This window comes from Balaenoptera borealis (assembly GCF_965194805.1).
Source record: "Balaenoptera borealis genome assembly, chromosome: 1".
Taxonomy (NCBI): domain Eukaryota; kingdom Metazoa; phylum Chordata; class Mammalia; order Artiodactyla; family Balaenopteridae; genus Balaenoptera; species Balaenoptera borealis.
In genome coordinates this window covers 20865888-20890158 of record NC_138860.1, presented here as the reverse complement: position 1 = coordinate 20890158, position 24271 = coordinate 20865888, and positions in this window count along the sequence as shown.

The following is a 24271-nucleotide window of genomic DNA, read 5'->3' as shown; positions in this document are numbered from 1 at the left end:
CTGCTTTCCAAAGCTCAGGCGTTCATGTATTCCTTCCAGCTTGACATTATTCAGTAACAGTTATGTTTTTGAACCCCTATTATGTGCCAGACAATTTTCTAGATGTTGGTGATATAATAGGAAATAAGTCAGACATTGTAGGGCTTCCGTTGTAGAAAGGAAATGGATAATATATGAAATAAGCAACAAATTGCATTATTGGGATAAGTGCTCTTGGGGTACCCATCATACTGGAGGTGTCATGAATCATACATGGTGGACCTGAGTGCAATGCAGGAAAAAAGGGTATATTAGGAATGCTTTCAGCTGCATTGACCAGAATGCCCACCCAACAGTGGCTTAAGCAATAAGGGCATTTAATTATCTTAAATAGTAAGTTTAGAGTTTTGCAGTGCGGGATGGAAACAGCAGCTCAGCCATGTTCTCAAAGACCCAATCTCTTTCTGTCTGTCCTCTCTGCCTTAAGTGGTTGGTTTGATTCCTCCTGGTTGAAGCTGTCTGTTGTAGCTCCAGGCATGACATACACATTCATGACAAAGCAACTGTTAGCTATGTCTATTTCTTCTTTCAAGAATGCCAAAGCCTTTTCAGAACTGAACCCCTGCTCATTTACACCTGAGTGGCTAAAAGTGGAGCCGGCAGCCACACATCCTGAGGCTCAGAAACTGGGGAATGTGATAGTTATGTTTAGCTTAACTAACTGTAGTTCTGCAGCTGAGCACATTGCAGTTCCAGGATTGAGGCTGTGCTAGCAAAGAAGAAGGGGAAGTGAGTATTGGGTGGATGACAAACTTTGTCTGCCACATAGATTATGGTGGGGGCACTATTATTGGTGGGAAGTGGAGGTGGCTGGTGAGCTAGGTCAGCTCACAAAGGATGGTCTGGATTTGAGGACCCAGTTTAAGATGGCTCGCACTTTGGTGTGCCAGTGGACCAACCAATGAGTCCACCCAAGACCAAGGATACAAGTGGGTGGATGGGCTTCCCATCATCTCCCTTCTTTTCTCAGAGATTACCCATGTGGTCCCCATAGAATGAGATATTTTCAAGTCCAAGGATTCCAGAGCTGTGACCTCATTGCTGTTTATCCAGTAACTGGGGGAAAGGCCATGTCAATGTTTGGACATCTACCTACGAAAACCAATTTTTGCTGTGGTACAGTGTGTTCTTGGTTTGGCAATCCATATATTAACAATTTATGGCAAGAGAGGAGGTGGATACCAGTGACCAGAATATATGAGGAGGATGCATATGTATGAAGCATACATACAAAGAACATTGCATCTGTAAATCTATCCTAGAAACAATGGACCCATCCCAGTCAGGGGAGGGGACTAAAACCTAAGAAAAGTTTTATGTACAAAGATGCTCATCCAAGGGGCGGAGTCAAGATGGCGTACTAGGAGGATGTGGAATTCACATCTCCTCACAACTAGGGCACCTACCAGGCACTGGTGGGGGACCATGGACACCTAAGGGGTCGGGGAGGAACCTCCAGCAACCAGTTCGTGAGCCTAGGCCCCGCCCCACACTCAAGCATCACCCCCCATCCGTCTAGGTCCTGCCCCACCCTAAACCCCACTCTTGCCTAAGTTCCACCCCCACCTAAACTCTGCCCCCATAGCCAAGGTTTTCTTTTTTTTTGTTTTGTTTTGTTTATTTGTTTGTTTTATACTGCAGGTTCTTATTAGTCATCAATTTTATACACATCAGTGTATACATGTCAATCCCAATCGCCCAATTCAGCAAAACACCATCCCCACCCCACCGCAGTTTTCCCCCCTTGGTGTCCATATGTCTGTTCTCTACATCTGTGTCTCAACTTCTGCCCTGCAAACCGGCTCATCTGTACCATTTTTCTAGGTTCCACATACATGCGTTAATATACGATATTTATTTTTCTCTTTCTGACTTACTTCACTCTGTATGATAGTCTCTAGATCCATCCACGTCTCAGCAAATGACTCAATTTCGTTCATTTTTATGGCTGAGTAATATTCCATTGTATATATGTACCACAACTTCTTTATCCCTTCGTCTGTCAATGGGCATTTAGGTTGCTTCCATGACCTGGCTATTGTAAATAGTGCTGCAATGAACATTGGGGTGCATGTGTCTTTTTGAATTATGGTTTTCTCTGGGCATACGCCCAGTAGTGGGATTGCTGGATTATATGGTAAATCTATTTTTAGTTTTTTAAGGAACGTCCATACTGTTCTCCATAGTGGCTGTATCAATTTACATTCCCACCAACAGTGCAAGAGGGTTCCCTTTTCTCCACACCCTCTCCAGCATTTGTTGTTTGTAGATTTTCTGATGATGCCCATTCTAACCGGTGTGAGGTGATACCTCATTGTAGTTTTGATTTGCATTTCTCTAATAATTAGTGATGTTGAGCACCTTTTCATGTGCTTCTTGGCCATCTGTATGTCTTCTTTGGAGAAATGACTATTTAGGTCTTCTGCCCATTTTTGGATTAGGTTGTTTGTTTCTTTAATATTGAGCTGCATGAGCTGTTTATATATTTTGGAGATTAATCCTTTGTCCGTTGATTCATTTGCAAATATTTTCTCCCATTCTGAGAGTTGTCTTTTCGTCTTGTTTATGGTTTCCTTTGCTGTGCAAAAGCTTTGAAGTTTCATTAGGTCCCATTTGTTTATTTTTGTTTTTATTTCCATGACTCTAGGAGGTGGATCAAAAAAGATCTTGCTGTGATTGATGTCAAAGAGTGTTCTTCCTATGTTTTCCTCTAAGAGTTTTATAGTGTCTGGTCTTACATTTAGGTCTCGAATCCATTTTGAGTTTATTTTTGTGTATGGTGTTAGGGAGTGTTCTAATTTCATTCTTTTACATGTAGCTGTCCAGTTTTCCCAGCACCACTTATTGAAGAGACTGTCTTTTCTCCATTGTATATCTTTGCCTCCTTTGTCATAGATTAGTTGACCATAGGTGAGTGGGTTTATCTCTGGGCTTTCTGTCTTGTTCCATTGATCTATGTTTCTGTTTTTGTGCCAGTACCATATTGTCTTGATTACTGTAGCTTTGTAATATAGTCTGAAGTCAGGGAGTCTGATTCCTCCAGCTCCGTTTTTTTCCCTCAAGATTGCTTTGGCTATTCGGGGTCTTTTGTGTCTCCATACAAATTTTAAGATGATTTGTTCTAGTTCCGTAAAAAATGCCATTGGTAATTTGATAGGGATTGCATTGAATCTGTAGATTGCTTTGGGTAGTATAGTCATTTTCAAAATATTGATTCTTCCAATCCAAGAACATGGTATATCTCTCCACCTGTTGGTATCATCTTTAATTTCTTTCATCAGTGTCTTATAGTTTTCTGCATACAGATCTTTTGTTTCCCTAGGTAGGTTTACTCCTAGATATTTTATTCTTTTTGTTGCAATGGTAAATGGGAGTGTTTCCATAATTTCTCTTTCAGATTTTTCATCATTGGTGTATAGGAATGCAAGAGATTTCTGTGCATTAATTTTGTATCCTGCAACTTTACCAAATTCATTGATTAGCTCTAGTAGTTTTCTGGTGGCATTTTTAGGATTCTCTATGTATAGTATCATGTCATCTGCAAACAGTGACAGTTTTACTTCTTCTTTTCCAATTTGTATTCCTTTTATTTCTTTTTCTTCTCTGATTGCCGTGGCTAGGATTTCCAAAACTATGTTGAATAATAGTGGTGAGAGTGGACATCCTTGACTCGTTTCTGATCTTAGAGGAAATGCTTCCAGTTTTTCACCGTTGAGAATGTTTGCTGTGGGTTTGTCATATATGGCCTTTATTATGTTGAGGTAGGTTCCTTCTATGCCCACTTCCTGGAGAGTTTTAGATTGGGGTTCTGTTTTGCCTTGTAGATTCACTGTTGCTGATTTAAAAAAATTTTTATTTTCCCTAATAAATGTTTTATTTTTCTTATTTATTTTACTATTTATACTTTGTTATTGTTCTCTCTTTTTGGCTTCTTCTCCTCCACCCCCCCCCCCATTTTTTTCTGTTGTGGTTTTATTTTACCTTGTTGCAGTTGTTTCAATTATAGTTTTATTTTTCATAATATATTTTTTATCTTTCTAATTTTATTTTGTTTTTTATTCCTTGATATTGTACTGCTTCTTTCTTTCTTTCTTTCTTTCTTTCTTTCTTTCTTTCTCTCTCTCTTTCTCTCTTTCTCTCTTTCTCTCTTTCTTTCTTTCCCACACTATGAAGCTTGTGGGATCTTGGTTCCCAGGCTGGAGGTTGGGCCCAAGCTCCTGTGATGGGAACTCTGAGTACAAATTGATGGACTAACAGAGAACCTCAGACCCCAGGGAATATTAATTGGAGGAGGCCTCCTTGAGGTCCTCATCTCAGCACCAAAACCTGGCTATATCCAACTGCCTGCAACTCCAGAGCTGAACGTCTCTGACCAAACAACCAGTAAGAGAGGAATACAGCACTACCATCAAAAAAAGAAAAAATGAAACAACGAAAAAATATGTTACAGACGAAGGAGGTAAAAACCAACAAGACCAAATAAATGACGATGAAATAGACAATCTACCTGCAAAAGAATTCAGAGTAATATAGTAAAAATGATCCAAAATCTCGGAAACAGAACGGAGAAAATACTAGGAACAGTTAACAAGGATCTAGAAGAAATAAAGAGCAAACAAAGAGTGATGAACAACACAATTACTGAAATTAAAAATACTCGAGAAGGAATCAACAGCAGAATAACTGAGGCAGAAGAATGGATAAGTGAGCTAGAAAATAAAATGGTGGAAATAACTGTCAAGGAACAGAATAAAGAAAAAGAAATGAAAAGAATTGCAGACAGACTCAGAGACTTCTGGGACAACATTAAACACACCAATATTAGAATTATAGGGTCCCAGAAAAAGAAGAAGAGAAAAAGAAAAGATCTGAGAAAATATTTGAAGAGATTATAGTTGAAAACTTCCCTAACATGGGAAAGGAAAGAGTCAATCAGGTCCAGGAAGCACAGAGAGTACCATACAGGATAAACCCAAAGAGAGACATGCCGGGACACATATTTATCAAACTATAAAAAATTAAATACAAGGAAAAAATATTAAAAGTAGCAAGGGAAAAGCAACAAATAACATACAAGGGAATCCCCATTAAGGTTAACAGCTGATATTTTAGCAAAAACTCTGCAAGCCAGAAGGGAGTGGCAGGACATATTTAAAGTGATGAAAGGGAAAAACCTACAAGCAAGATTACTCTACCCAGCAAGGATCTCATTCAGGTTCGATGGAGAAATTAAAACCTTTACAGATCAGCAAAGGTTAAGAGAATTCAGCACCACCAAACCAGCTTTACAAGAAATGCTAAAGGAACTTCTCTAGGCAGAAAACATAAGAGAAGGAAAAGACCTACAAAAACAAACCCACAACAAATAAGAAAATGGTAATAGGAACATACATATCGATAATTACCTTAAATGTAAATGGATTAAATGCTCTCACCAAAAGACATAGACTGGCTGAATGGATACAAAACAAGACCCATATATATGCTGTCTACAAGAGACCCACTTCAGACCTAGGGACATATACAGACTGAAAGTGAGGGGATGGAAAAAGGTATCCCATGCAAATGGAAATCAAAAGAAAGCTGGAGTTGCAATTCTCATATCAGACAAAATGGACTTTAAAATAAAGACTATTACAAGAGACAAAGCAGGACACTACATAATGATCAAGGGATCAATCCAAGAAGAAGATATAACAATTGTAAATATATATGCACCCAACATAGGAGCACCTCAATACTTAAGGCAAATGCTAACAGCCATAAAAGGGGAAATTGACAGTAACACAATCATAGTAGGGGACTTTAACACCCCACTTTCACCAATGGACAGAGCATCCAAAATGAAAATAATGAAACACAAGCTTTAAATGACACACTAAACAAGATGGACTTAATTGATATTTATAGGACATTCCATCCCAGAGCAACAGAATATACTTTCTTCTCAAGTGCTCATGGAACATTCTTCAGGATAGACCATATCTTGGGTCACAAATCAAGCCTTGGTAAATTTAAGAAAATTGGAATCATATCAAGTATCTTCTCCAACCACCATGCTATCAGACTACATAACAATTACTGGAAAAAAACTGTAAAAAACACAAACAAATGAAGGCTAAACAATACTCTACTAAATAACCAAGAGATCCCTGAAGAAATCAAAGAGGAAACCAAAACATACCTAGAAACAAATGACAATGAAAACACGACGACCCAAAACCTATGGGATGCAGCAAAAGCAGTTTTCAGAGGGAAGTATATAGCAATACAATCCTACCTCAAGAATCCAGAAAAATCTCAAATAAACAACCTAAACTTACACCTAATGCATTTAGAGAAAGAAAAACAAAAAACCCCCAAGTTAGCAGAAGGAAAGATATCATAAGGCTCAGATCAGAAATAAATGAAAAAGAAATGAAGAAAACAATAGCAAAGATCAATAAAACTAAAATCTGGTTCTTTGGGAAGATAAACAAAATTGATAAACCATTAGCCAGACTCATCAAGAAAAAAAGGGAGAAGACTCAAATCAATAGAATTAGATATGAAAAAGGACAAGAAAAAATTGACACTGCAGAAATACAAAGAATCATGAGAGAGTAATACAAGCAACTATATGCTAATAAAATGGACAACCTGCAAGAAATTGACAAATTCTTAGAAAAGCACACCTTCTGAGACTGAAGCAGGAAGAAATAGAAAATATAAACTGACCAATAAAAGCCCTGACACTGAAAATGTGATGAAAATCTTCCAACAAACAAAAGCCCAGGACCAGATGGCTTCACAGGCGAATTCTATCAAACATCTAGAGAAGAGCTAACACCTACCCTTCTCAAACTCTTCCAGAATATAGCAGAGGGAGGAGCACTCCCAAACTCATTCTACAAGACCACAATCACCCTGATACCAAAACCAGACAAAGACATCACAAAAAAAGAAAACTACAGAGCAATATCACTGATGAACATAGATGCAAAAATCCTCAACAGAATACAAGCAAACAGAATCCAACAGCACATTAAAAGGATCTTACACCATGATCAAGTGGGGTTTATCTCAGGAATGCAAGGATTCTTCAGTATACACAAATCAATCAATGTGATACACCATTTTAACAAATTGAAGGGTAAAAACCATATGATAATCTCAATAGATGCAGAAAAAGCTTTTGACAAAATTCGACACCCATTTATGATAAAAACTCTCCAGAAAGTAGGCATAGAGGGGACCTACCTCAACATAATAAAGGCCATATATGACAAACCCACAGCCAACATCCTTCTCAGTGGTGAAAAGCTGCAACCATTTCCTGTAAGATAAGGAACAAGACAAGTTTGCCCACTCTTGCCAATATTACTCAACATAGTTTTGGAAGTTTTAGCCACAGCAATCAGACAAGAAAAAGAAATAAAAGGAATCCAAATCAGAAAAGAAGAAGTAAAGCTGTCACTGTTTGCAGATGACATGATACTATACATAGAGAATCCTAAAGATGCTACCAGAAAACTACTAGAGCTAATCAATGAATTTGGTAGGCTAGCAGGACACAAAATTAATTCACAGAAATCTCTTACATTCTTATACACTAATGATGAAATATCTGAAAGAGAAATTAAGGAAACACTCCCATTTACCATTGCAACAAAAGGAATAAAATAGCTAGGTTAAACCTACCTGAGGAGACAAAAGACCTGTATGCAGAAAACTATAAGTCACTGATGAAAGAAATTAAAGATGATACAAATAGATGGAGAGATATACCATGTTCTTGGATTGGAAGAAGCAACATTGAGAAAATGACTCTACAACCCAAATCAATCTACAGATTCAGTGCAATCCCTATGAAACTACCAATGGCATTTTTCACAGAACTAGAAGAAAAAATTTCACAATTTGTATGGATATGCAAAAGACCCCAAATAGCCAAAGCAATCTTGAGAAAGAAAAATGGAGCTGGAGGAATCAGGCTACTGGACTTCAGACTATACTAAAAAGTTATAGTAATGAAGACAGTATGGTACTAGCACAAAAACAGAAATATAGATCAATGGAACAGGATAGAAAGCCCAGAGATAAACCCACGGACATATGGCTACCTTATCTTTGATAAAGGAGGCAATAGTATACAATGGAGAAAAGACAGCCTCTTCAATACGTGGTGCTGGGAAAACTGGGCAGCTACATGTAAAAGAATAAATTAGAACACTTCCTAACAGCATACACAAAAATAAACTCAAAATTTATTAAAGAGCTAAATGTAAGGCCAGACACTATAAAACTCTTAGAGGAAAACCTAGGAAGAATACTCTTTGACAGAAATCACAGCAAGATCCTTTTTGACCCACCTCCTAGAGAAATGGGAATAAAAACAAAAATAAACAGGGCTTCCCTGGTGGCACAGTGGTTGAGAATCTGCCTGCCAATGCAGGGGACACGGGTTCGAGCCCTGGTCTGGGACGATCCCACATGCCGTGGAGCAACTAGGCCCATGAGCCACAACTACTGAGCCTGCGCGACTGGAGCCTGTGCTCCGCAACAAGAGAGGCTGCGATAGTGAGAGGCCCGCGCACTGCAATGAAGAGTGGCCCCCGCTTGCCGCAACTAGAGAAATCCCTTGCACATAAACGAAGACCCAACACAGCCAAAAATAAATAAATAAATAAATAAAAATTAAAAAAAAAACAAAAAACAAATGGGACCTAATGAAACTTAAAAGCTTTTGCACCAAAGGAAACCATAAACAAGACAAAAAGACAACCCTCAGAATGGGAGAAAATATTTTCAAACAAAGCAACTGACAAAGGATTAATCTCCAAAATACACAAGCAGCTCATACAGCCCAATATCAAAAAAACAAACAACCCAGTCCAAAAATGGGCAGAAGACCTAAATAGACATTTCTCCAAAGAAGATATACAGATTGCCAACAAACACATGAAAGGATGCTCAATATCACTAATCATTAGAGAAATGCAAATCAAAACTACAATGAAGTATCACCTCACACTGGTCAGAATGGCCATCATCAAAAAATCTACAAACAATAAATGCTGGAGAGGGTGTGGAGAAAAGGGAACCCTCCTGCACTGTTGGTGGGAATATAAATTGATACAACCACTATGGAGAAGAGTATGGAGGTTCCTTAAAAAACTAAAAATAGAACTACCATACGACCCAGCAATCCCACTACTGGGCATATACCCTGAGAAAACCATAATTCAAAAAGAGTCATGTACCACAATGTTCATTGCAGCACTATTTACAGTAGCCAGGACATGGATGCCACCTAAGTGTCCTTTGACAGATGAATGGATAAAGATGTGTCACATATATTCAATGGAATATTAGTCGGCCATAAAAAGAAATGAAGCTGAGTTATCTGTAGTGAGGTGGATGGACCTAGAGTCTGTCATACATTTTGAAGTAAGTCAGAAAGAGAAAAACAAATACCTTATGCTAACACATATATGTGGAATCCAAAGGAAAAAAAAAAAAGTGGTTCTGATGAACCTAGGGGCAAGACAGGAATAAAGACACAGATATAGAGAATGGACTTGAGGACACGGGGAGGGGGAAGGGTAAGCTGGACGAAGTGAGAGAATAACATTTACATATATATACTACCAAATGTAAAATAGATAGCTAGTGGGAAGCAGCTGCATAGCACAGGGAGATCAGGTTGGTGCTTCATGACCACCTAGAGGGGTGGGATAAGGAGGATGGGAGGGAGATGCAAGAGGGAGGAGATATGGGGATATACATAAGCATATAGCTGATTCACTTTGTTATACAGCAGAAACTAACACAACATTGTAAAGCAATTATACTCCAATAAAGATGTTAAAAAAAGAAATTAAGTGAAAAAAAAAAAAAGATGCTCATCCAAGTGTCTGGCACACAAAAAGTCCTGAAAGTGCAGCTTCCATTAACTCTCTGGCTTGGATCCCCTCTTTATTCCTGGAACGCCTTTCTTTCAAAGTTAATCATGATTTAAAAAATGTATTATATTTGATCAAGCATGTAATATGATTTTGAAAGAGGCTTTTTCTTCTTTCTTATCAGTTCAGTGTGCCATATTGTTAGAAGACCCCCCTATGCCAAATGTCTATTGTTAGACATTTGACATAGGGAAAGGGCCACTGTTCAGGGAAGGGAGAAATCTCTGAATTGAAGTGGGAGCCTAGCTTAGCAGAGCCCTGGAGGGAAACAGAGGCCTGGGTGGACAACAGAGCTTATGTATTACGGACTGTTGGTCACTTCTCTACCCCTTTCTCTTCCTCTTTCTCCTACAGCAGTTGAGAGAGGTCCACTTCCCTTCCATTCTTCAAGGCTTCCAGTGTACAGGAACATAAAGGAAGGTCTGAACCGTCTTGCAGTCCATTTTAGATGTTTACAATGAACACATCAATGCTATAAAGCACAAAGCACAAGTGAATTCTTTCTGTTCAGAGCTTAATTATAGCTTGATTATAATTCATAGTGCATTAGGCATTAGACATTCTGATGATTGGATATGAGTTTAAGTCTGGGTGATAAATTTCTTTCAGTCATTCAGTATATCTTTGTGACTGATACAGGACTTCATTTGGCGGTAACTTCACAAGTCTAAATTTGAATCCCTTTGTGAATGTTAAGAACTTGTCCAAATAGTTCTACTGGCCCCCTGCTCTTCTATGAGGGTGACGATTATGTGTCAGAGCTCAGTGCAGGTGCCAGAGCATACTTATTGACTAAATGAATACACTGTGTGCTGTAGATAGATGGGAGAGAGCACTCATGGGACGGGGAAAGCAGGGAGTGTTAGAATCTGTTTTCTTTTTACTGGCTTATGCGTTTGGGGGGGGCTACTGTTTACTAGATGTCCATGCCTTTTCTAGGCCTGATGAGGCTTGGAAACAATAGCCCAGGGACTCTCCCAAGTCTGTCTTTCACAGCAGTGCAGACTCGTGCAGAGCCTGTCAAGGTGTGCCCACACAGCATGTCCCTGTGGATTAGACGGTCCCCTCTGATTCGGGCATGAGTGCTAAATGCTCATCTGATAGCAGATCACAGGGGAGAGGGCAGAGTTTCAGCTCAGCAGCAGTAACCTGGGAGATATCCTGCCACGGTGACAGTGGCACAGGAGCAGATGGCATGGAGGGCACGCAGGGCAGAAGGTGTACAGAGCGCAGCGTGAATTTGTCACAATCTCCGCGTGATGCTTCAGTGAGCCGCTGCCTGCTGTGTTCTGTGGTCAGGCCGTATTTGTATTCTTCTGGTTTAGTATCCAACATTAAGCCTATCTGAAAAGTGACAGCGAGACTTAAACTAGTCCAAGCTGCTATTAACAGTTTTGCAGCGTTCACTACTCTTTCGGAGGGAAGGGGATTTATTACTGAGGAATTGGGGGCTGGATGGAGTGGCACTGAGAGGGTTCTCTTGGGTCTTTGATTCTATTGCCTTGTTTGCATGGAGAGCTCAGTTGTATATTCAAAACTGAGTGCCTCTCTCCCTCCCCAGGTGGCTTTCTCAACCAAACACTGGCACAGAGGAGCGAAGTCCCTTTTATTCAAACATAATTGACCAATTTAAGGTACTGATGAAGTGTGTGGGTGTCCATGTGTGTCCTTTGGTGTCCTAGGGAAAGATGTATATCAAGTCAGGGTGGTCACTGTTTGCAATAATCCATCAGAGCGCTACTTAAAAAAATCATCAATTTTCCCAAAGGGGAAAGGCTGGGGAGGGGCGGAGGGATAAATTAGTAGTTTGGGATTAACATAACACTACCATATATAAAATAGATAACCAACAAGGACCTACTGTATAGCACAGGGAACTATACTCAATATTTTGTAATAACGTATAAAAGGTATGCTGAGTCTGACCACATAGAATAACCCAACTTTCTGCAGTTATTTCCCGGGAAACTGAAGAATGTGCTGTGATCCCTTCTTTGCTGGCAGATAAATCGAAAAAAAAAAAAGTTCAACTTCTCTTTAATTCAACTCAATTAATTATGACTAATAGCCCCTGGCTTTATTACAGCCGCATGAAATGTGATGCCTTGTGCATGGCTCTCTGCACAGGGACAGATATATTTCCCTGTTTCCTCTCATCTTGACAGATCCTGTCCCAGAGAATTTGTGAAATCATAGAAGAGGTTCTAGGACAGCACTAGCTCAGGGCCTAATAAAGAGATTCCTCTCATAGATGAGGGTAATTAGGAATGACTCACTAACTGTGGAGTGCAGCATTAAAAGTGTTATTATTGCCTTATTAGAAGTGATGAGCCATGCGCAAGAGTATTTGGCTGGGAATGAATCTACTGACAGCTTCTTGTAACTCTCATCTGATTAAAATACTTAATCGATTCCAGAGCTTGGGTACTAAAAACACTGGTTCGTTTTTGATACTAATGAGAGAAAAATGTTCTCCAGAGATGTTCACATGTGGAGAAAGGAGGGGGGCATCCTTTGCTAATTAACAGCAGGTCAGCTGCTGAGTGTGAGGTAGTGAAGAATAGCAGACCAGGAAAGACAGGTACTCCTGTCGGTCCCTGCTCCACCATCTTGGCAGAACGGGTCTCTACCTCAGTTTCCACATCTGTAATGTGAGGATAATAATATCCACCTCAAAGGGACCTAGGGCCATGAGACGAGGGTCAGGGACCTTGTGGGAGCTTATTAAAGCCTTTCTTAAAAAAAAAAAAATCTCTTGATCCTGTCCCTTCCTTGCAAATCTTGACTATGTTATTGCGATCCCATTTAATGCATTATCATACTAGAGATATAGGCCAATACAAAAGGATTATTAAAAAATCTCCCTCTATAAACTGGTAGATTACTCCAAGTTAACTCTTATCCCAAAAGTGTGTTGGCCCCAAACTAATTTAGAAATTCTCCTTCTTTCATCCGTCCTGTCCATTTCCATCCCTGTTCCTCCTACCTCTCCCCACTTCATTCAGTTAAGACAACACTTGGTCAGTGGGAAGGAGCCAGGAGGGAACAGAATGGAGAGGCAGAAACCATACTACCATAGTGCTGTCTTCATTTTCCTTGGGTCCGGTGATGGTTAATTTTTTGTATCAACTTGATTAAACCATAGGGTGCCCAGATATTTGGTCAACCATTATTCTGGGTGTGTCTGTGAGGGTGTTTCAGGATGAGATTAACCTTTGAATTAGTAGTCTGAGTAAAGCAGATTGCCCTCTCCAATGTGGGTGGGCCTCATCCAATCAACTGAAGGCCTGAATGGAACAAAATAGTGGAGTAGAGAGAATTCTCTCTCTCTACCTGTCTTAGAGCTGAAGATATCAGTCTTCTCCTGTCTTCAGACTTGGACTGAGACTGGATCCACACCATTAGCTCTCCTAGGGCTCCAACTTGCCAACCTCAGATCTGGGGACTACTTACCATCCATAATTACATGAGCCAATTCTCTCTCTCTCTCTCCTCCTATTGATTCTGTTTCTTTGGAGAACCCAGACTAATAGAGATTTTGATGCTGAGAAGTGGGGTGTTGTTGTAACAAATACCTAAGCATGTGGGAGTGGCTTTGGAACTGGGCAATGGGTAGAGGCTAGAAGAATTTTGAGGTGCACTCTAGACATGTAATTTTTTAAAAATTAATCAATTAATTAAGTTTTGGCTGCGTTGGGTCTTTGTTGCTGCACGCAGGCTTTCTCTAGTTGTGGCGAGTGGGGGCTACTCTTCGTTGCAGAGCATGGGGTCTAGGTGCGTGGGCTTCAGTAGTTGTGGCTCATGGTCTCTAGAGCGCAGGCTCAGTAGTTGTGGTGCACGGGCTTAGTTGCTCCATGGTATGTGGGATCTTCCAGACCAGGGATCGAACCTGTGTTCCCTGCATTGGCAGGAGGATTCTTAACCACTGTGCCACCAGGGAAGTCATAGGCGTGTTAAAAGGTGGTTTTGGTGAACTCTCAGGTGGAAATGAGGAATGTTATTGGAAACTGCAGGAAAGGTGATCTTAGCTATAAAGTGGAAAAGAACTTGGCTGAATGATGTTTTAGTGTTTTATGGAAGGTAGAACTTGTGAGCAATGAAACTGGATATTTAGCTGAGGCAATTTCTAAGCAAAGTATTGAAGGAGTAGCTTGATTATTCCTGACTGCTTACAGTAAAATGTGCAAGGAGACAAAGAAATTGAAGAAGGAATTATTAAGCAAAAAGGAAACAGAACTTGAAGATTTGGAAAATTCTCAGCCTATTATCTATCTATCTATCTATCTATCTATCTATCTATCTATCTATATCTCTATCCACCTATCATTTTTAAATTCTGTATACAATTTTTAAAGGTTACACTCCATTTATAATTATTACAAAATATTGGCTATATTCTCCATATTGTATAGTGCATCCTTAGAGCCTATCTTTCACCCCATAATTTGTACCTCCTACTCCCCCACCTCTATAGTGCTCCCCCCACACTGGTAACCACTAGTTTGTTCTCTATATCTGTGGGTCTGCTCCTTTTTTGTTATATTCACTAGTTTGTTGTATTTTTTTAGATTCCACATATAAGTGACATAATACAGTATTTGTCTTTCCCTGTCTCATTTATTTCACTTAGCATAATGCCCTCCAAGGCCATCCATGTTGCTGTGAATGGCAAAATTTTGTTCATTTTTATGGCTGAGTAGTATTCCATTGTGTGTATATATACACCACATCTTCTTTATCGATTCATCTGTTGATGGACACTTAGGTTGCTTCTATATCTTTACAATTGAAAATAATGCTGATATGAACATTGGGGTGCATGTATCTTTTCAAATTAGTGGTTTTTTTTTTTTTTCTGGATATGTACCCTATACTGTTTTCCACAGTGGCTGCACTAATTTACATCCCTACCAACAGTATCAGCCTATCTATACTGCAAAAAAATGAGAAGACTTGTTCTGAAGAGAACACTAAGAGTGTGGCTAAACAACCGTTTGGTAAAGATATCTTGGATGTGACTTGTAGACTTAATTAGCAGTTTCAACAGAAGCTAAGAACAGAGATGGGATTATGCCCCCAAAGATGTTGTTAGTTGGAACTAAAAGGGATAGAAAAAATGAGACAAAATGAAGGAAGGCTCTTGGAATTCTTAGATCTTAGACTGGGTCATAGTGCTGTATGGTTAAAAATGTGCACTATTCTTCAAGAAAATGTAAGAAGAACGCTGAAGGCAATTCAGCACTGCCTTAGTTTCAACAGGCCAGGTGGCCTCTGACTGAAGACTTGGGTGTGAGACTGCCTGCAGAGCCCTGTGGCTGGGACCACCCTGTGGAATCTTGGGGATGGAGCTGCCCAGATCCTTGGTGCAACTCCACCCAGCAGAGCCACGGAGGTAGAACCACTGCCCCAGTGAGTCTAGAAGGCAAGACATTAAATCAAAGAGGATTATTCTCCAGACTTAAGATCTAGTGGAATCTTCCTTGCTAAGTTTTGGATTTGCTTGGGACCCTTTGCCCCTTCGTGCTTTCCAATTTCTCCCTTTTGGAATGGAGATGCCCGTCCTATGTCTGTCCCACTAAAGTATATTGGAAGCACATAACTTGTCTGGTTTTACATGTTCACAGTTGGAGAGGAATTTGCCTCAGGATGAATTGTACGTCGAGTCTCACTCATATCTGATTAAGATGATATTTAGGTGAGATTTTAGAGTTGGTGCTGCAATGAGATCAGACTTTTGGGACTTTTGGGGCTTTTGTGGCAGAATGAATACATTTTGCATGTGAGATGGGCATACATTTTGGGGGGTCAGGGACAGAACGCTATAGACTGAATTGTGTCCTCTCCAGTATTCATATATTGAACCTCTAACCCCTAATGTGATGGTTTTTAGAGATGAGCCTTTGGGGTGTAATCAGGGTTAGATGAAGTCATGAAGGTGGGACCCTAATCATGAGGTTAGTGGCTTTATAAGAAGAGAAAGAGAGGAAGATTGCTTTTTCTCTGCCATGTGAGGACACAATGAGAAGGTGGCTGTCTGAGAACCACTAAGAGAGCCCTCACCAAAACCTGACCATGCTGGCACTTTGATCTTGGACTTCCACCCTGCAGAATGTGAGAAATAAATTTCTGTTGTTTAAGTCACCCAGTCTGTGGTATTTTGTTATGGCAGCCTGAGCTGACAAATACACTTACCTTTTTTTTTCCCCCCACCAGGTTATCCTCTTTTATTTGGAGTTTAAGCGTGGTGTTTGTGTGTATGTGCATATAGACAGTGCTAATTTCTGTGAAGTCCACCAATGTCCAGCAACTCTCAGCAAATGAGTGCATTGGACTCACATTGACCATCACTTTGGGGCTGTCACTTTTATTACATAACTATTATATACAAGCTTCTAATTTCCCTAAATTATCATGAGCTGAGAATCTCTTCATCAAGTAGGAAGGGACATGGAATAAAAACAGAAGCTTTTATGAATCTATAGTTTCAGAAATGGAGGAACACACTGGAAACTATGAGAAGAGGAACAACTCATAGATGCTGATCTTGGGAAGGAGTGGAACTCTCCTTCCTCTTCCTCCCTCCTTCTCCTCCTCTATCCTGGCACGCTAAAGAAAAGTGGATTGCATTTCTCCTTTTTTTCAAGTTCTCTTCTTTCTTTATTACCCCCAAATAGCTCTTTTCTCTGGAATCTCTGTTTCTTGGCAGCTGCTGTTTCTTAATGACTGCCACTTAACTGGGATTTAAGACCATACAGTGGGATAATGATGGTACCTATGTGGTAGGGTATTTGGGAGGGTGCAAAGAGTACTTAGTATTTATTCAAGCCAACCATTATTCTGGAGTTCCAGGGCCATTCAAAACCATGTGACTCCACCCCTGGGCAAGGCTTGGTTATTTCCTCTTGCAGAGGATTTCAACACACGTGGCTTCCAAAAAACTTAAAACCCCATCTAATTCATCACTTTGCCAGATGCCTCCAAATAGCAATCGCGAAAGGCTAATAGCTCCTTACTATGAGCTCACATTTATTAAATGAATAAATCCATGGATTAAGAACAGAAGCGTTAATGAATTTTTAAAGTCTGCTAATTTGCTGAACATTTAGGGCCGTTAATAAGTGTATATTCATTGGAACATACACGTACATTTCCCCTGCTATATAAGCAGTTAGCTAACACCATAGGATATTGTTAGGAAAGCAGGATTGTAAGAAGAGATTACAGTTGTTGGGGATGACTGTTCATAAGGCAGGGGGTCTAAATAGGATTTTAAATACCCATCTGTCATCTTGTATGTACACTTGAATGTATTTGAAGAAGCATTGAGTTAATTTCTGTTTTTCAGGAAAATGCAGCAATTGCAACTTCTTTTCTTCTTTTTTAACAGGCTTCTGATATCCAGGCTTGCAGATGCTGCAGGATTTTGCTTTAACACAGGTAAGAAGTGTTGATTCAGGCTTGGGCACAGATGGAGATGGAGGACACATTCCTGGAAGAACTCGCTTTTGGGGAAGAAACCAGCTCTTGCTGCAATGAAGGGAAGATTTTTAAAGATGAGTTATTTGATGGTAGTTTGTGTGTGTGTGTGTGTGTGTGTGTGTGTGTGTGTGCGTGTGCGTGTGTTGGTTTAAGTTTCCAAATTGGGAAAATAAGAGTGAAGTTACAGACTGGAGACAGGCAACCTTCTTCAAAAAGTAGCTTTTCTCTAGCCTCAGAACTGGGGCCAGGCCTTTTGTGGAGCTAGCAAAACTTGTCCTTCAGCTCTGTCATTCTTTTATATGTTCATTTATCCCCTTATTCTGTGATGACCCTTTATTTTCTTTCCTCCTCCTCTCTCCCTCCAACCCTCTGTCCTAACCCCCAACTGTATTCTACAGCCAAGGGACTTTAGATTTTTCTCTCTCCTCTCTAGTCAAAACTTGCTTACCCTTGGTGAGAGTTTTGAGCTAGCTAATGTTCTTCCTCTCCCAGGAGTAACTGTTAAAGCATGGTCTCTGATGGTTGACTCATGGGTACTATTATGGGTTGAACTGTGTTCCCCTGAAATTCATGTTGGAATCCTAACCCTAGTATCTCAGAAAGTGAGAAATTTGGAAATAAAGTTGTTGCAGAGGTAATTAGTTATGATAATGTCATTCTGGATGGGGTGGGTCCTAATTCAATATGACCGGTGTCCTTATAAAAGGGGAAATTTGCACACAGACACACACAGATGGAGAATGCAATGTGAACATGAAGTTAGAAATCAGGGTGATACCTCTACAAGCCAAGGACCACTAAAGATTGCCTGCAAACCAGCAGAGGCTAGAGAAGAGGCCTGGAACAGGCTTGGATTTTCCTTCACAGTGGAAGGGATTAACCCTGCTGACACTTTGATCTTAGACTTCCAGCCTCCAGAACTCTGAGGCAGTAAAGTTCTGTTGTTCCAAGCCCAAGTCTTGGTACTTTGCTACGGCAGCCCTAGCAAACTAACACAGGTGCTATTTTCCATCAAAGCCATTTCAGGCAGCAGTGAGCTGGTGGGAGAAGTATCTGGAGGAGGGTGGGCAGAGCCCTGACCTACGAGCAGACCAGGAAGGGCTGCCATCTACTCAGATGCTTCTACTCGTGCAACCTGGAGGAATAATTCAGCCTGGCCTTCACTACAGTTCAGTTCCAGCTTGGCTAACACCATTTTGTGCTGTTCCTTGAACCAGCTGGAGATTCTTTATCTGTTTCTGCCTGCCCTTGGGTAATACAATGACCAGAGGCAGAAGATCATTAAATAGTCATTACTTTAACACTCTGAAATGTCATTTCCTGCCTTACTTCTTGACATAGCATAGATGAGGGCTGTCCTGTTGATTCCTAGATTATACCAGGCAATTCATATTCATAAAATATGATCTTAGAGATGCTCTGTGGGTCCCAGTGCAAAATGAAAACGTGGGGCCAGGTGGGGTGGTGAAGTCGATCTCCCTTTCCCATATACCGGCTGCCCTAACCTGTGCCTGGATATGCTTGGTACCCGAATTGAAGTTGACCCTCCCCATCCTTCAACTTGCCTATCAAATGTGCAGTGGTGCTGCCAACCAGGGGCAGGACGGCTGTGTCCCAGGATGCTATAGAGTGAACATCTCTCCTTGATCCTCCCCCTGCTGGAGGCAGAGGATGACAGCAGAATGCAGGCCTCTCCCCAGAGTGTTACTTGGTTTTCACCCCAGGTGGAGTACACAGTTCTTTTAGGATCGGGTCAGTAATGAGAGACCAGGGTACCACTGCAGAGAGCAGACAGCTGAGAGGTGAGAAGGTGGGGAAATGGTGGTTGGTAGGATGCATGAGAGACAAATCTCCAAGCCCCCTGCTCCATTGTCCCACAGACTTCACTTACTAAGCACAAGTTCAAGGATAAAATTATTGAGAATTTCAAGATGGCAAGCGCATGCATGCCCCTTCTGAGGGTGGGGCCCTTTGTAACCACACTGGTCCTGTTAGAAGTGCAACAGTTTGGATGGAATTTTGTTCAAAAAATTTAAACATTATGATGCCATGCATTATGTCATATAGCTGGAGGATGAATTCTTTGGTCAGAAAGAACAATGAGGAAACCCATGGGTGACCATTTGCCCTTGATGGTTAGTGTCAAGAATAGATTAGAAGAAGCTTGGTCCTCAGTAGATGAGATCATCTAGTCCAATCCCCTCATTTAACATGTGAGGAAATGAAAACTTGCAAAGAAGCCCAAAGGCACACAGCTGGTTATGGCCAGATCTAGGGCAAAAACAATGTTATTTTGCTATTAAATGCATTTAAGAAGGGCTTGGGAAAATTTAAAGGTGATTGATATGTTTCTTATCTTGATTGGGGGGATGGTTTTATGGGTGTTGTTAAAACTTATCAAGTTGTACACTTTAAATACTTGCAGTTTATTTTATGTCAATTATACCTCAATAAAGCTGCTTAAAAACATTTATGGCAAGAATTAAAGAGTGATTTAAGAATAAGATAAATAGTCCGCAGTTTAAGTTTGTCAGGAATATAGAACAGAAGTGAACAGTTTGTTAAACAAACAGACACACTGCCATTGGTATCAGGCTTTGGGTTTGCAAAGTGCTAATATTATCTCAAAAGAATCCTCAAGGTGGAAATTCAATGTGAGAGTCTGTCATGGAGAAGCAAACTCACCAAAGGCCCCAGCTCAAAGCAGGAAGCATGGGAGTCCTGGAATCTCAAAGGTACAAGAACCCTGAGGTCCCGCTGGAGGAATTCTTTTTTTTTTTTAATTAATAAATTTATTTATTTATTTATTTATTTATTTATTTATTTATTTATTTATGGCTGCGTTGGGTCTTCGTTGCTGCGTGCAGGCTTTCTCTAGTTACGGCGAGTGTGGGCTAGTCTTCGTTGCAGTGCGCAGGCTTCTCATTGCGGTGGCTTCTCTTGTTGCAGAGCATGGGCTCTAGGCGTGCGGGCTTCAGTAGTTGTGGCACATGGGCTCAGTAGTTGTGGTTCGTGGGCTCTAGAACACAGGCTCAGTAGTCATGGTGCACGGGCTTAGTTGCTCCGTGACATGTGGGATCTCCCCGGACCAGGAATCAAACCTGTGTCCCCTGCATTGGCAGGTGGATTGTTAACCACTGCGCCACCAGGGAAACCCTGGAGGAATTCTTAAAATGAACCTCACTTCTGAGAGGAAGACTGGGAGCTGTAAGGGCCTTAATCTCAATTTGATGGGAAGAGTGTTTCTGCTGTTTTCATTTCTGGGAACAGGGTTCCCCACCAACCTGTATGCTTCTGTGTTGAATAGAGGAACAGGGAACCTCCCAGACACAGGCTGCTCCCTTGAGAACTCATTGCCCCCTCATCCCTTCCTTCCACTCTTCCCTCCTTCCACCTCCTCCCCAAGGAGAACCAGGAGGCTGGGAAGGGTCTTCTTCTGACCCTAGGCAGGTGGTTGGGCTCCAGAATGATTTGATGTATTATCTGTCTTCAGAGAATACATGACTCAAATGAATCAGCAAGGAGGCAGATTAGATCAGTTTAAAGAAAAACAATAGGAGCTGTGAAAATGAAAAATAAAAAGTGTAGATTTTCAATTTTATTTTATGCATGTTCATCGATTTTGGGCCCAGGATGCACTCGGAGGTCCCTTGGCTCCGTGTTCTGCAGAAGGTCCAACACTCTTGTTCTCTCCCGTGGGGCAGCAAGGCCTCTTCTCTTTGTGTTCCTCTCCCCACACTGCGGGTGTTTGGTTGCGTGTAAGGGGGTGAGGATGGGCTGCTCAGCAGGGGGCTAGCACTTTAGAGGAGGGAAAGGCACTTGCAGCTCCTCAGAGAGCACTCAGGAGAGTCAGAGCCAAGGACAGCAGGCTGGTTTTCTCCAGATGCTGAGTTTTCATTTAAAGGAGAGAGGGAGCTCTCTTTATTTAATTTTTTTCCAAGTTGCCTGGAAAGTGGGTTGAACTTTCCCCAGTGTCATCATTTTTGTACCATCGGGTGAGTTGCTCTTGGAGAGCCCTACACTGAGGTGGGGGTTGGTTGTACGAGCCCCGGGGTCTTCTCTGAAGGACTTGAGTCACTGCTGATTCTCCATCTCAGCATCTCATCCGGGAAGGATCTGGGCTGGCTGGTAGACCCCTGGGAGAGAACACTCCCATGCTCTTGTTGGAAAGGGTCGACTGGGGTGGGGAGAAGGTACCAAAGATGAACAGTGAGCGTTGCCATTGCCCCTCAGTGTCTGGGTGACCCAGGCAAGTTCTGAAGATCCAGGAAGACACATGAAGAGGCAGAATCTGTCCTCATGTTTTCACACCTCCTGCAGTTAGGTCAGGCTGGCACACCTCGGAATTTTCTTTCCTAAAAATGCTGTGTGCACAGAAGAGAGAGTGACATCCGCAAAAGAAACTTGCCTGTAAATGGAAAGGACCCACTTCTTTTCCAGTGTTGATTTTATTTTCAGGGTTAAATATTTATTCATAAATCTTGCCTCAGAGATTTTATTTTGGCTCCCAAGAGATAAAAGCTCAAGGTCACAGGGGAAGTGTTTTCAAATGCTAAGTGATCCTCCTCCAACCTAATGTTGTGAAATTTTTATTTCAGGAGTAGTGTTGCTCATAGGAGGGGTGATGACTTAATTTTAGCTCCCAGATGAAATATTGACTTCAGTGCTGTTGAAGGATGGAAGACAGCACAGATCAGTGTAATGAGGGCCTTGGCTGAGCTGTCTCCACCCTGACTTGGCAACTCCTTCATTGTGGGATGATCTTTACAAAATGATGATGTGTATGTGTGGGGGAGGGGAGGGCAGAAGTTTCAAGGATGGTAGGCTGCTGCCAATTGATTCTTGCCTCCACTGGAAACAAACAAATACATTGGGGAAAGCTCTTATTTTTCTTGCACCTTATTTGAAAACTATAAGATATGTATGTCCAAAAGCAACTTTGTCTTCTCATCCATTAACAACAATGGCCTTAAAAAAATGATGGGATCTTCAAGATGGTGGAGGAGTAAGATGTGGAGATCACCTTCCTCCCCACAAATACATCAAAAATACATCTACATATGGAACAACTCCTACGGAGCACCTACTGATTGCTGGCAGAAGACCTCAGACTTCCCAAAAGGTAAGAATATCCCCAAGTAGCTGGATAAGGTAAAAGAAAAAACAGAGACAAAAGAATAGGGACAGGACCTGCCCCTCTGGGAGGGAGCTGTGAAGGAGGAAATATTTCCACACACTAGGAAGCCCCTTCACTGGCGGAGATGGGGGGTGGTGGGAGGGAAGCTTCGGAGCCACAGAGGAGAGTGCAGCAACAGGGGTGCGGAGGGCAAAGCAGAGAGATTCCCGCACAGAGGATCGCTGCTGACCAGCACTCACCAGCCCAAGGGGCTTGTCTGCTCACCCTCTGGGGTTGGTGGGGGCCGGGAGCTGAGGCTTGGGCTTTGGAGGTCAGATCCCAGAGAGAGGACTGGGGTTGGCTGCGTGAAGACAGCCTGAAGGGGGCTAGTGCACCACAGCTAGCTGGGAGGGGGTCCGGGAAAAAGTCTGGACCCGCCTAAGAGGCAAGAGACCATTGTTTTGGGGTGTGTGAGGAGAGGGGATTCCTTCCCTGTCTGTCCAGAGAAGTCAGAGCACTGCTTAAACGAGTTCCAGAGGTGGGCATGAGCCACAGCTATCAGCTTGGACACCAGAGACAGGCATGAAATACTAACGTTGCTGCTGCAGCCACCAAGAATCCTGTGTGCAAGCACAGGTCACTATCCACATGCTGCCCCCTCATCCCCTCCGCCTCCCCCTGGGAGCCTGTGCAGCCCGCCACTGCCAGGGTCCCGTGATCCAAGGACAACTTCCCTGAGAGAACACATTACATGCCTCAGGCTGTTGCAATGTCATGCCGGCCTCTGCTGCTGCAAGCTCACCCCCCATTACATTTATAACTACCATACCCCTCCCTTCCACTGGCATGAGTGAGCCAGAGCCCCCTGATCAGCCGATGCTTTAACCCCATCCTGTCTGGGTGAGAACAGAAGCCTGAGGGCAACCTACCTGCAGAGGTGGGGCAAAAACCAAAGCTGAACCCCAGGAGCTGTGTGAACAAAGAAGAGAAAGGGAAATTTCCCTGTGCAGCCTCAGAAGCAGCGGATTAAATTCCTACAAGCAACTTGAGGTAACCTGCATCTGTGGAATACCTGAATAGACAACGAAACAACCCCAAATTGAGGTGGTGGACATTGGTAGCAACTGTAGACTTGGGGTTTGCTGTCTGTGACTGACTTGTTTATGATTTTTATGTTTAGCTTACTAGAGTTTTTAGCTCTTGTTATCACTGTGGATTTGTTTATTGGTTCGGTTATCCTCTTCTTTTTTTTTATTACTTTTTAATTCTTTTTACTTTAATAATTTAAAAAATATTTTATTTTAATTATTTTATTTTATTATTTTTTCTTTCTTTTTTTTCTCCCTTTTCTTCTGAGCCATGTGGCTAACAGGATCTTGGTGCTCCGGCCTGATGTCAAGCCTGAGCCTCTGAGGTGAGAGAGCTGAGTTCAGGACACTGGACCACCAGAGGCCTCCCAGCCCCACGTAATATCAATCGGTGAGAGATCTCCCAGAGATCTCCATCTAAATGATAAGACCCAGCTCCACCCAACGGACAGCAAGCTCCAGTGCTGGATACCCCATGCCAAACAACTAGCAAGACAGGAACACGACCCCAACCATTAGCAGAGAGACTGCAGAATATTGTACTAAGTTCACAGACACCCCTAGACACACCACTGGATGCAGCCCTGCCCACCAGAAAGACTAGG